The 12,940-nt window shown below is 44.6% G+C and overlaps 1 pseudogene; it reads right to left on the bottom strand.

Moving 5' to 3' along the window:
• Nucleotides 1-12,545: 12,545 nt before the first annotated feature.
• On the bottom strand, nt 12,546-12,940 carry LOC124961740 (elongin-C-like; annotated as a pseudogene).

The raw sequence follows: 12,940 nt of genomic DNA, 5'->3' as shown, positions 1-12,940 counted from the left end.
ATTGCAGAACTAGGATCAGTGTTGGAGATCACTGGGTTGCTGCACAACTATGCCAATACCATGGAGAGTTTCCCCTGTCCTTTCAGTAATCGGTATTCTGGAGAGATGAGCTCGGTGTTCTGCCCAAGATATTGCAAAAAAGGACTAATGCCTGTATTCCCTTCTTTGGTCTGGATTTTTCTCCTCTGGACTTGTGGATCAGTAGATTTCCCTGTGGGTGTGCCAACCTGTTCTGTGAAATGCTCTTAGGGATGGCTGAGAAAAGGGAAAGCAGTAACTGCAGTCACGCTTGGATTTCTCCCAGAGATCTTAAAGCACCATGTAAACAAAGTGGCTGCACAGTGCATCATCCAAACTGGAGTGGTTTTGATAGTGAGTAATACAGTGACGGTATTCCCAACTACACTAAGCCAGCATGGCTGTCTGAGGCAATCCAGAACATACCCAAGTGTGGTCACCCTGCTCATGATAGCGCGAGTGCACGTCTTAGGAGCTAGCGCAGCATTGGAGTTAAAGGAAGCCAAGCAGGTTCTGCCCTTTCTGATATTTTTCCAGAACCTCACACCTATCCATCTCCCTGTATGCTGCCAACCATATGAGCTTGCTCTTAGCCCATCTGCAATTAAAAACATTTTTGGGATCTAGTTGAGACAAAGATGATGCTGGGGGTTATCTAACAGGCAAGCAGGCATGAGCCTGATGTTGAAATCACAGACCAGTAAACATATCAATATTTGGGACATCGTGATACCTAAGTTTCCTTAGGGCAGGGAAAGTCACGCTGGCTGACCTCAGTTATATAACTGCCCAGAGTGACTCCACCCAGCCAGCAGCACCGACATATGTAGAGACAATGCAGTCAGAAAGCCTCTCTCTAGGGAGCTCTTAGGTGGACTATCACAAGGGCTTGGTTGCTCCTCAGGACTCTCAAAAACATCTAAACTTCACAGTGTCTACCACTTCTCTTTGTGCACTCTACTGTCTAATCCATCCGGGTTGGTACTTTAATAGCTCCTGAGAATAAACTCAGGCATGTTACAGGTAGGCAGGCCATTCACCTCCCTGGAATCTTCTACTCTATTTCCTCCCCCATTAGCATTCTGATGTCACATCTTCTCTCTCCCTTCCTGCTGCACAGTCTTTCTTTTTCCCACTGAGGACATGGGCTGGTTTATCTCTGCCCATCATCCTAGAGAGCTCAGAGGTCCAGACTGAGTCAGAGATTTCTAGCATATCCATCCATCTATCCATTTATCTGTCCATCTACCTGTTCATTTACCTATCTGTCTATCCATATAGCCATCCATCCATCGTCTGTCCACCCATCCATCCATCTATCCATCCATCCTTCCTTCCTTCCATTCATTCAGCAGATATTAATGAAAGGCCTATTCTATGCTGGTTAAGGATCATTGCTGCTGGGAATAGAGAGAAGAAGTCAACTTAGATCTGAACCTCAAGGACTTTACAACCCAATGAATAAACCACCATATGGCTTCAAAGTCTTTCAGGGGCACTAGGGAAGGGACACAGAGGACAGTGGGTAGACGAAGGATGAATGCTTAGTTCTTTTTCCCTGGAAGAAGGCACAGACAGGGTCAGGAGAGATGATTCAGAATTGGCTAGGAGGCAAGGAGAAAGGGCAAGATTTTGGAACAGAATTGGTCGACCAAGGAACTGAAGTTCATCAGCATATCTGACACCTAGGATGCAAAGACAGTTTCAGCCAGGTGCAGTGGTGCATACCTGTAACCCCAGCAACTTGAAGGCTGAGGCAGGAGGATTGCAAGTTCAAAGCCAGCCTCAGCAACTTAGCAGAGCCCTAAGCAACTTAGTAAGACCCTGGTCAAAATAAGACATACAAAGGACTGCGGATGTGGCTCGGTGGTTAAGTGCCCCTGGGTTCAATTCCCGGTACAAAAAAAAAAAAAAAAAGACAGAGTTTCATAAGAAATGGAGCTAGCAGTTACCAGGGACCAGAAGCATGGTACAATGGTTGCAAACCATTGGAAGGGGATGGGCCTTCCTGAAGGCAGTGAGAATGTTAATGGATTTTAAGCAGGGAAATGACATGGTCAATTTTAAGTGTATTTTAGGTGATGACTGTGACTTCCAATGAGGTTAGATGAGAAGGGAGGTGGGAGGGGAGTTGGTGGGGGGCATCAGGAGATTACTGCAGCAGTCCAAAAAAGAGCTGATAGCTGGGTAGCCCTGGGGGTGGAAAGTAGGTAATGATCTGGAGGGCTACTGAGGAGGCAGATTCAAGGACCAGTTGACTCTGGGGATGGGACACAGTGCAGCAGAAAGGGAGGGAGGGATGGCTCCTGGCTGCTGGGCTATCACTAAGATAGGAACTTCAGGGCAAGCTGCAGGTTGAGGGGCAGGGAGGGTGCTCAGTTCCATTTCATTGGATTAGAGATGCCCGTGGGACATCCAAATGGAGCTGTCCAGTAGGCAGTTGTACACAGAGAGCAAAAGAGGGAGCAGAATGGAGATAGAGGTGTGGAGTCTTCAGGGTAAAGAGAACCTGGGAACAGAAGCAGGCTCAGAACCCCAAGGGAGCCAGGCGAGGTGGCACACACGTGTAATCCCAAGCAGCTCAGCGGGCCGAGGCTGGGGATCATAGTGCAAAGCCAGTCTCAGCAACTTAGTGAGATCCTAACCAACTCAGTGAGACCTGGTCTCCAAACAAATACCAAAAAGGGCTGGGGATGTGGCTTAGTGGTCGAGTCCCCCTGAGTTCAATTCCTAGTACCAAAACCAAACCAAAACCAAACCAAAGCACCCAAGGGACACTGATATTTGAGGGTGACACAGAAAGAGCTTCAGGGAGGATGGACCCATGCCATGCATAGGCTGAGCCTCATTTTGTGCTGTGCCAGGGGATTCCTAGGGGTGTGGAGATGCTGGGAAGAAAATGAACAGAGGAAACCAGGAAGTGAGTGTTGGCAGGTTAAGGCGTCTAGTGACCCTTACTACAGGAGTATTCGTCCCCTTATTACTAAGCCATTTAGTGTTCTCTCCCCTTCCCCATATCCCAGAAAATGTGTGAGTTGTGTCCCCAATTGCTTCTCAGAAGTCTGGAGGATTCTGTAAAGCTAAAGAAATGAATTTGCGGGGCTGGGGTTGTGGCTCAGTGATAGAACACTCGCCTAGCATGTGTGAGGCACCGGGTTCAATCCTCAGCACACATAAAATAAATGGAATAAAGGTATTCTGTCTATCTACGACTAAAACAGCAATGTTAAAAAAAAAATGAATTTGTGGAACACGATGGCTTCAGGAATAAAGATCTCACTGCACAGATTAGAATATTTTTCCTTAGACACTCATTGCCTTCCATGTTTCCCAGGGAGTATTCAGAGCCATTTCGTAGCTGACAGGGATGCCCCCCAAAAGTAAGAACTCTGAGGTCACCAGGAGCCATTGTGCTTTCAAAGATCCACTCCTAAACTTGCAGTTTTCATCCCAGCTCCATCATCACTCATTAAAAGTACTATTAAGAATAATAAACTGTGCACAGTGATGCACACTTTAATCTCAACCACTAGGGAGGCTGAGGCAGGAGGATTGCAAGGTTGAGGCCAGCTTCAGCAACTTAGTGAGGCCCTAAGCAATTTTGTGAGATCCTGTCTCAAAATAAAAAATAAAAAGACCTGGGGAATGTGGCTCAGTGGTAAAGGATTCCTGGGTTTAATCCCTAGTACCAAAAAAAAAAAAAAAAAAAGAGAGAGAGAGAGAGAGAGAAATAAAAATTTTAAATTACTTCTTGTTAAGAGAAGTAAAGGTTCTTAGAAAATGTGTCAAGCTTATGGGATAACATCCCTGGCCATGTGGATGGTCTTTAAGGTGACAAGTTAAAAGGGAGTTGTAGGACGGGGCCAGCATTCTTGATCGGCACTCTCTCAGTCTCTGCACTCAGCATTCCTAAAATCTCTCAGGGTTTACTGGAGAAATGAGCTCAGTAGCTATCTTAGTCCATTTCCTGTTGCTCTGAAAACCTACCTGAGGTTAGATTCTTTATAAGGAAAAGAGCTCTGTTTTGCTCACAGTTCTGAGCATTCAAGAACATGGTACCAACACTAGTGTCTGGTAGGACCTCATGGCAAGCTGGTGAGAGAGATCATTAGTGAGAGAGGAGGCGGGACATGGTGGGAAAGGGCCAGCCTTGTGCTTTCATAACAGCCTACCCCACTCCTGTGAGGCAGCATTGAGCCCTTTCAGAGGACATTAGGATTCAACTACCTCCCACGAGGCTCCACCTTTTAAAGGTCCCCCACCTTTCAACACCATAACATAGGCTTCCAGCACATGAACCTTTGAGGGGCAAATCAGATATAAACCGTGGCAGTAGTCAAAAGAAAAACCAGAAAAGGCAGCGTGTAACTGTCATAGAGATAAAATATCTGAAGACAAGGAAAGGGGAAGTCCACGTGGAAAAGAACAAAATGGATAGATTCCAGGGGGCCCCTGACCCGGGAAAGCCACTTTTCAGGTAGAAGTTTACACCCTGAAGCACAAAGAATGTGCCTGGGGAGCTTGAAAGGTGATCCAGAAACTCACAGGGTCACTCAGGACTGGTTCCCCAAAGATATTGTGAAACAGTCTAAATAGCTCTTTAAATGACCACTTCCTCTTCCCCTTCCCTCTGCCCTGCGACCTGACAGCTATGTGGGGCCACAGCCCTCCTGCTCCCTCAGCAGCCTGTGTCCAAAATAGGCAAGACGGTCAGCGTGGGAGGGAAAAACAGGAGGAGCGGGAGGGAGGGGACGATTCTTCCGGGAGACAGGGACAGGGAGTCCCAGGGCTGGTCAGCATGGTGGCTCTCTTCTGAGCCTGACCAGCTCTAAGGAGGATGTGGCCACAGGGGGCGGGGTTGGTTGAAGGCTCAGGAGAACTTTCCTGACAGCCCCTGTCCCAGTCGCTCCACCTTTCCCTTGCTCCTGATCAATTTGCTCCCCTCCTGCTTTAAAACCTCGCTTCTCCCCGCTCCTGGGTTTAGGACACCCAACCACTGCTGCTCAAGCTTCTCCATGATCATCTGGCTCATCTACCTAAAGCAACAAGTGGACTGAAAATAACCTGACTTCAGGCAATACCCTTGTGGATCAGAGTACCCTGTAAGACACTCTGAAATAGAAGAAAGGATTGGATGACTTTGGAGAACTACTTCACTCAAAGGATAAGTGCAAGAAGTATGGAGTTTGCTAGGCTGGCAGGTATCTGGGGGCGGGAATCGCAGATGACTCTCCTTTGCGGCTCACAGGTTGCTTTAGGTGGTATAGACAGGTGCTTGGTTGACACTTTAGGATTGTGTGCACGAATAAATTCACAATTCCAAAGATAAGACCTGCAAGCAAGGTTGCCACCTACTGGTGAATTTATGAAAGACACCTTTCGGCTGCCTAAGCGTAGGCGAGCAGTTTTTGACCAGGATTACTTGCTACTTAGATTTTTTTGACTCTGACTTGAGATGTCGTAGGTCCCCAACTGAGAAACCAAAAATGCCCTGGGACACTGGTCAGAGAAAAGGTCTTCAAAGGTAGTAGAAGCTAAGTTTATGCAATTCAGGACACTCTTCTCTCCAATGCAAATTATCTTCCTAAGATCACTTTCCCTGTCTAGGTGCCAGGAGGATGCCAATCAGGGCATGGTGGGGAAGGGAGTTTGAGACTGGCAGAGCAGGGCACTGGAGGTTCAGGAAGGAGGAGAACTTCACTGTGGGAAGCCAGAGGCTTCCAGGAAAGGGCCCTGCTGATGAGCTGGCTATAAAGGACAGTTAAAAGGCCTGGGCGCATGGCTACATGGCAGAGTGCTTGCCTATCACACTGGAGGACACACGCCAAACTTAGTTTTTGTTTCTGCTTTTTAACGTCAGTCATTTATTTATTTCAGTCTCTCCTGGTTCTGGGGGTTTACTGAGCTCAGCTCCATAGCTCTTGCTCGGCATGTCTCATGGACTGCCGTCAGATGAGAGCTGCCTGCAGTCATCACGAAGGATTCTTCGCTCCTGGCTGGAGGCTGAGGCTGGTTGTCCGCTGGACCGTCAGCAGGAGCCCCTACCTGAGACGTCTCCACAGGCCTGACTCTCCTGCAGCATGGCAGCCGGAAGGAAGCTGGCTTGCCTTTTGAAACCTAGACCTAGGCCCCTAGCAGAATGTCCCTGGTGCTCTACAAGTTGAGACAGTCATGAAGTCACCCATTTGAAGGAGAAGGGGCATAAATGGCACTTCTTGGGTGTGTGTGTGGCAAGGTTCTGGAAGAGAAAAGTGGAATGGGAAGTACTATGGCAACCATTTTCAGAAAATACAAGTTACCACAGGCAGAAAAGCCATTTCAGGTGACCTGAAAAAGTCATATCCAGGGATATGACTTCTGAGGATGCATTTTCTGAGGGAGAAAGCAGGCTTCATAGACTGGGCATCACTCAGTGAAATAACCACTGAGCCATCCACACTAAGACTTAAGAGAAACATTTCTCCTATGAGAAGATGCTGAGAAAGGGAGAGGCATGCTGAAAGGGAGAGACAGGAGGCCGAGAGGCATGGCCAGCTCCAGCTGGTCGAGGTGTTGGAGTAGTGACATGGGGGCGGCCATCCCCGAGGCTCTGATTAGACTGGTTCTTGAAGGGGAAAATGTATTTGGTGTCATTATAGCAAATAGCCAGGAAGAGCCAGAGGCTATTGCCAAGTTGAGTCTTAGAGCGGCAGTGGACAGGGCAGAAGCAGGAAGCAGCAGCTAACAAGAAGTTGTAGTGTAGCAAGATGGATAAGATATGTCCCAAACAACCACGACACACGGTAACTGTCAGTTTGGGGTAAAACAGAAGCAGAGAGCAGTTATCAGGCAAGATCCAGGTTGGAGATTAGACTCAGCCTTTAGGTAAGAAGGCAGGTTGGCATTGAGATGAACAAGGAGGGAGTGGGCTCAGGGACAACAGCAGAGGTTGAGGGTGCAAGGCCTGTGGTCAACCAAGACCCGAATGTTCAGGATGCTCCATGTCAACTGCTGGCCTTATAGAGAAGGATGCACAAAGCTGGTTTAAAGGCCAGGAGAGCGAGGAATCCAGTGTGGCTGGAGAAGGGAGAGTTTTCCCCCACCCCAGCTGTATAGTGAGCTCCAGCTGCAAATGTCTGGGCCCAGAGACCCAAGGGCAAGGAGACATGAGTTTCCTTCCCTGTGGGGATTCTGTGACCCAGTGTGGAGAGGAGAACTTGCTATGCTTGCTCAGATACAAATGGACGGTGCCCCCAATTCTTTGTGAGTTGAAATTTAATCCCATTTAAGAGGATGGAAATTTAATCTGACTTATAGTGTTCACTGTTGGATCTTTGGAAGATGATAGGATTAAAGTTAATAGGGTGGAGTCCCCATGATGGAATCCTGGTGGCTTTATAAGAAGAAGGAGACAGACCAGAAAACACACACACACACACACACACACCTGCTCCCTGTCTCTTGCTGTGATACCCTGTACTGCCTTGGGACTCTGTCAGTAAGAAGACTATCACCAGATGTGGCCTCTCAGCCTTGCACCCCTGGAAGCTGAAGTAAATCTGCTTTCTTTTTAACTTACTCACTTCCTGGTATTGTGTCACTGGCCACAGAAATGGATTAAAACAAGGACTAAATAGCTGCAGGATGTTAGAGTCTACCTGCCATGAGTTTCACTGGTTATGAGAACCAGAGTTCCTTCACCTAAGTTCCCCTAAGTGTGGATTTTCGTGACTTTAGAAGATTAGGTTTCCCTTTCATGGCTAGGACATACAGCAGCAATCCCAACAAAACCTTCCTTTGCTATAAAGGACTAAGGAACATGAAGAGGTTTAAATTCTTTGAGGACAGGATTAGATCTTGGTCAGCTTGTGTAAACTCAGTCTTAGGACAGTATCTGGCCCATACTAAGTGTCTGAGAAGGAAGGGAGGGAAGGAAGGAGGAAAGGAGGGAGAGATGTGGTAGTCAGATGATGAAAAAAGTCACACCATGCTTTCTTAATCATACCTGACCTGGACTCTCCAGGAGAGTTCGAGGGGGTTGCTGGAAGCATCAAATTATTATACAGATATGTGGTATATAAGAGCATTTCTTTAAAAAAGCAAAACCAGCTGGGCTGGTGCACACTTGTAATCCCAGTGACTCTGGAGGCTGAGACAGGAGGATCTCAAGTCAAGGTCAGCCTCAGCAATTGAGTAGGACCCTGTTTCAAAAAATAAAAGGGGGGAGACTAGAGATGTAACGCAGTAGTAGTGTCCCTGGGTTCAATCCCCTGTACCTAAATAAATAAATAATCAAAAACAACTTTATACAGCTATAGTTCATACGCCATATAATTTTCCAATTTGAAGTATACATTTCAACATTTTTTAGTAGACGTTTAGTATGTTCCCAAGTTTTTCTTTTTGTTTTGTTTTCTTTCATTTCAGTCCTGGTTATTGAACCCAAGGCCTAGCACAAGTGCTGTACCACTGAGGTGCACCCACACCCTTTTTTACTTTATTTTGAGACAAAGCCTAAGTTGCCCAGGCTGACCTTAAACTTGTGATTCTCCGACCTCAGCTTCCCAAGTTGCTGGGATTTCAGGTGTGAACCATCAAGCCTGGTCATTCAGTTTGACAACCAACATCACAATCCATTTCAGAACACTCTGTCACCCTGATAAGAAACCTGCACCCATTAGCAGTCACTTCCCATGTCCCCAGCCCCAGCCCTAGGCAACCACTATTCTACTTTCTGTTTTTATTAATTTACCTGTTCTGAATATTTCCTATGAATGGGATTGTGCAATATGTGTCCTTTTATGTCTGGTTTATTTCATTTAGCACAAAGTTTTTGAGGTTCATCCGTGTTGTAGCATGTATTAGTTACTTTGTTCCTTTTTATTGTCAAATAATATACAATTAGATGTCATATGACATTTATTTACCCTTCCATCAGTTATGGACATTTAGGTGCTTTTCACTTTTTGGCTATTTTCAATAATGCCGTTCTGATGACTATCTCCCAAAGTACCAAGTGAATTACAACTCCAACAGAGAACGTGGAAGGTAGCCTTGAATCCCTCTTTAAAAGCCCCCTGTTCCTGCTGATGAGCAGAATAACAGCCTGTGAGACAGAAGTCCCCTGTGTTTCTCCTTAGCTGGTAAAGCAATAAACCTTCTTTTCCCTTTTGCTCAATAATAATAATAATAATAATAATAACAATAATGGTGTTACGGATTTGTGTATGTTTTCTGTGAGGATGTGTATTTTTCTCACTTTGGGGAGCATATTGAGGAGTGGAATGGCTGGGAAATGGAGAGGAACTGCCAGGCTACGTTTCCACAGTAGTTACCCCACTTTACATTCACACCAGCAAAGGACGGAGGTTCTTGTTTTTCCATGTCCTTGCTAACACTTGTTATTATCCATCTTCTGATTACAGCCATCCTAATGGATATGGGGGTATCTCACTGAGGTTTCCACATGCATTTCCCTGATGACTGATGATATTGAGTGTTCTTTCCTGCGTTTCGTCATTTGTATGTCTTCTTTGTAGAAATGTCTATTCAAATCCCTTGCTTGTTTTTTTGGTGGTGCTGAGGATTGAACCCAGGGTCTTGTACATACGAGGCAAGCACTCTACCAACTGAGCTATATCCCCAGCCCTCCTTTGCTCATTTTAAAATCACTTATGTCTTGATTATTAAATAACATTTCTTTATTTCTTTTGTTTTTTAACACTGGAGTGTTTACTATTGAGCTATATTCCCAGTCCTTTTTATTCTTTATTTTGAGGCAGGGCCTCACTAAGTTTTCAAGGCTGGCCTCAAACTTGCAATCCTCCTGCCTCAGCCTCCTGAGTCACTGGGAGTACAGGCCTGCGCCATCATACCCAGCTAACATTTCTTAAACTGAAGTTTCATAAATGTAGTGTCTGAGTACCTGCACATTTCCTGTCAGGCTGGTTTAATTAGGTACTTTTGTTTTAATGCACTTCTGCTTCTGCCCCAGGTGGACCATCAGGGATCTTCCTGCTTTAAACAACAACAAAAGGCAAAATACGTCAGACAACAGTTTTCAAGACACTGGAAATCAGATAACAGAGCAGAGTGACCCTTGAGAAATGAGAAACAAACAATGTGAGCCTTCAAGAGAGTTTGCAGGTTGTGGCACAGCAAGGAGGAACCCCAGCAGAACTCAACAGATTTCCTGAGCTGAGGAGAAGGAGTAGAGAGTCTGGGGAGTCCAGAATTCACCAAAGGAGAGAGAAGGACCCACACAAAAGGGCTCTGCAGAGATCTCCAGGGGATATAGCTCAGTTGGTAGAGTGCTTGCCTCGTATGTACAAGACCCTGGGTTCAATCCTCAGCACCACCAAAAAAATAAGCAAGGGATTTGAATAGACATTTCTACAAAGAAGACATACAAATGACGAAACGCAGGAAAGAACACTCAACTTTCAGTGGGAGGAACCGATATTCTCAGGAGGAACCAATCTGAGGCTGGGGAAAACCACTGCAAAGAATTAGAGGAAACAGTGCTCACGGGTCCCACAGGGTCAGGAGCAGGGCCTGTTTTCAGCAGGAATGGAAGTCTCCTGAGTCGGGGAGGGGGGTGGGCATCAAGTAGAGTAGATGGGAGGGGGCTGCCTCCGGGGAAAATTAACCCCCAACTGAGCACAGCACCCTTACAAATCTCAAAAGCAAGACCTGAAATGATCAACCATTTCCCAAAACACATCCACATCCCAGAACAAAGCTCAAGCATTTATATAAGAATACAAACATATCCATTACCCTATAAGGTAAAATTCACAATGTCTGGCATTCATGAAAAAAAAAATTGCCAGGCAGGCAAAGTAACAGGAAAACATGACCCACAATGAGGAAAAAAATGCCAATCAATTGAAATCAACTCAGAGTTGACACAGATGTTGGAATTAACACACAAGAACATTAAAACAAATGCCATGTATCTTATGCGTTCAAAAAATTCAGTAGAAACATGAAAGAGTAAAAAAAAAAAAAAAGACCCAAATTTCAATTCTAGAGATTGACTACAATGTGTGAGATGAAAAATACACAGAATGGGATTAATGGTAGATTAGACACTGTAGAAGGAAAAAAATTAGCAAACTCGAAGGCAGCAATAAAAACTGTCCAAAATGAAATAGAGAGAAAAAGTAAAATTTAAAAATGAAGAAAGCAAGAGTAAACTGAGTTGACAACCTCAATCTAATATGCACATATATTAGGGGAAGAAATATTTGAAGAATTAATAGCTAAAATTTTCCCACCTTTGATGAAAACTGTGAACACACACATCCAAGAAGCTCAATAAAGCCCAAATAAAAGAAACATGAAGAAAAGTCAGGCACGGTGTCCCACGCCTGTAATCCTCACTTCTCAGGAGACTGAAGCAGGAGGATCACAAGTTTGAGGCCAGCCTCAGTGACTTAGCAAGAACCTGTCTCAAGGTAGAAAATAAAAAGGGCTGGGGATGTGGTTTCGATCCCTAGTACCAAAAGAAAAGAAAAGATAAGGGAAGAGAAAAAAGGAAGGAAGGGAGGGAGAAGAGATTTCCAAACACATCATGACCGAATTGTCCATAACCAGTGATAAAAAGTCTTAAAAGCAACTAGGGGGGAAAAGCACAGTAAATAGAGAAGAGTAAAGATACAGAGGGGCTGGGGCTCAGTGGTGGAGCGCTTGCCTAGCATGTGTGAGGCACTGGGTTTGATTCTCAGTAACACAAAAAAATAAAATAAATAAAATAAAGGTCCATTGACAATTCTTAAAATTTTTTTTAAAAAATACAGAGGAAAGGAGAGTCCTTACTGATACTTATGCAGGGAAGAGGGTAAGGAGCAGCATCTTTAAAATACAAACAGCAAAAACTAGAATTTTGTATCTATCCCCTTACCCCCCCCAAAAAAAAACCCACTAAAGTATTCTAACAATCAAAGCCATGTTATTCAGCAATAGGAAAGGATGGATACAGTTATATACTTAGAGAATGAACCTCAAAAAATTTTGCTAAGAGGCCAGTCCCAAAAGACCACATATATTGTATGATTCCATTTATATACATGAAATGTCCAAAATAGGCAAATCTAAACCAGCAGTTGCTAGGGTGGGGGTAGAGGCACGGAAGAGTGGAGAGTGACTTGCAATGGATACACCAGGTTTCTTTTTGGGGTGATAAAATATTCTAAAACTAGATTGTAGTGATGGTTGCAGAACTCTGAATATAGTAAAAGCTATTGCAATTCATTAAGTTGTAGACATTAAGTAGGTACAGCTTTTTGTATGTCAATCATACCTTAATAAAGTGGCTCTTAAGAAGTCGAATTGTAAATTTTCAGGGGTGATTTGCATGGTATGTAAATTTTATTTCAATAGAGCTACACACTTTTCAAGTGAAATAAGGTCAAGTAATTCATAACCAGCAGACCTACATATAAAAAGTGTTACAGGAAGTGCTAAGACAGAAGTAAAAGAAGGAACAAAGATAAGGATTAGGGTTTTTTTAACTGAAAAAAAAAAAAGGCTATAATTTATTTTCTTTAACAATCTAGGAAGTTCACAGCTATCAGCAGTTCCATGCAATTTCAGATGCAATTGGCGATTCAGGAATCTCGATGGAACCGTGGGTGTAGCCAACCTTCTAGGTAAACATGTATTTTTGAAAGTACGTGTGAAGAGCCTTCTTTAAAATTGGCCTTGTTGGTTTCATTCTCTGCAAACTGACCAAGCCGCTCCACGTGGCGTTTGTTGTTCCTGGTGTTAGTGTCTGTTTTCTTTTTACAATCAATTCATGGCAATCAGAAGATGTCAATCTGACATACATTGCATGGGCCTTTCACAGCCACCCTGAATTTCTCCCCCTCTCCATTCTTTAGGTCCTTATAAAATTCTGCTTTGGTTCCACAGAAGCTAAAGTAGTTTCCTGGTGAGGCTG

Source organism: Sciurus carolinensis, chromosome 12, assembly GCF_902686445.1.
Source record: "Sciurus carolinensis chromosome 12, mSciCar1.2, whole genome shotgun sequence".
Lineage (NCBI taxonomy): Eukaryota > Metazoa > Chordata > Mammalia > Rodentia > Sciuridae > Sciurus > Sciurus carolinensis.
The sequence above is the reverse complement of the archived record's forward strand: the minus strand, read 5'-3'. Positions and strand labels throughout refer to the sequence as shown.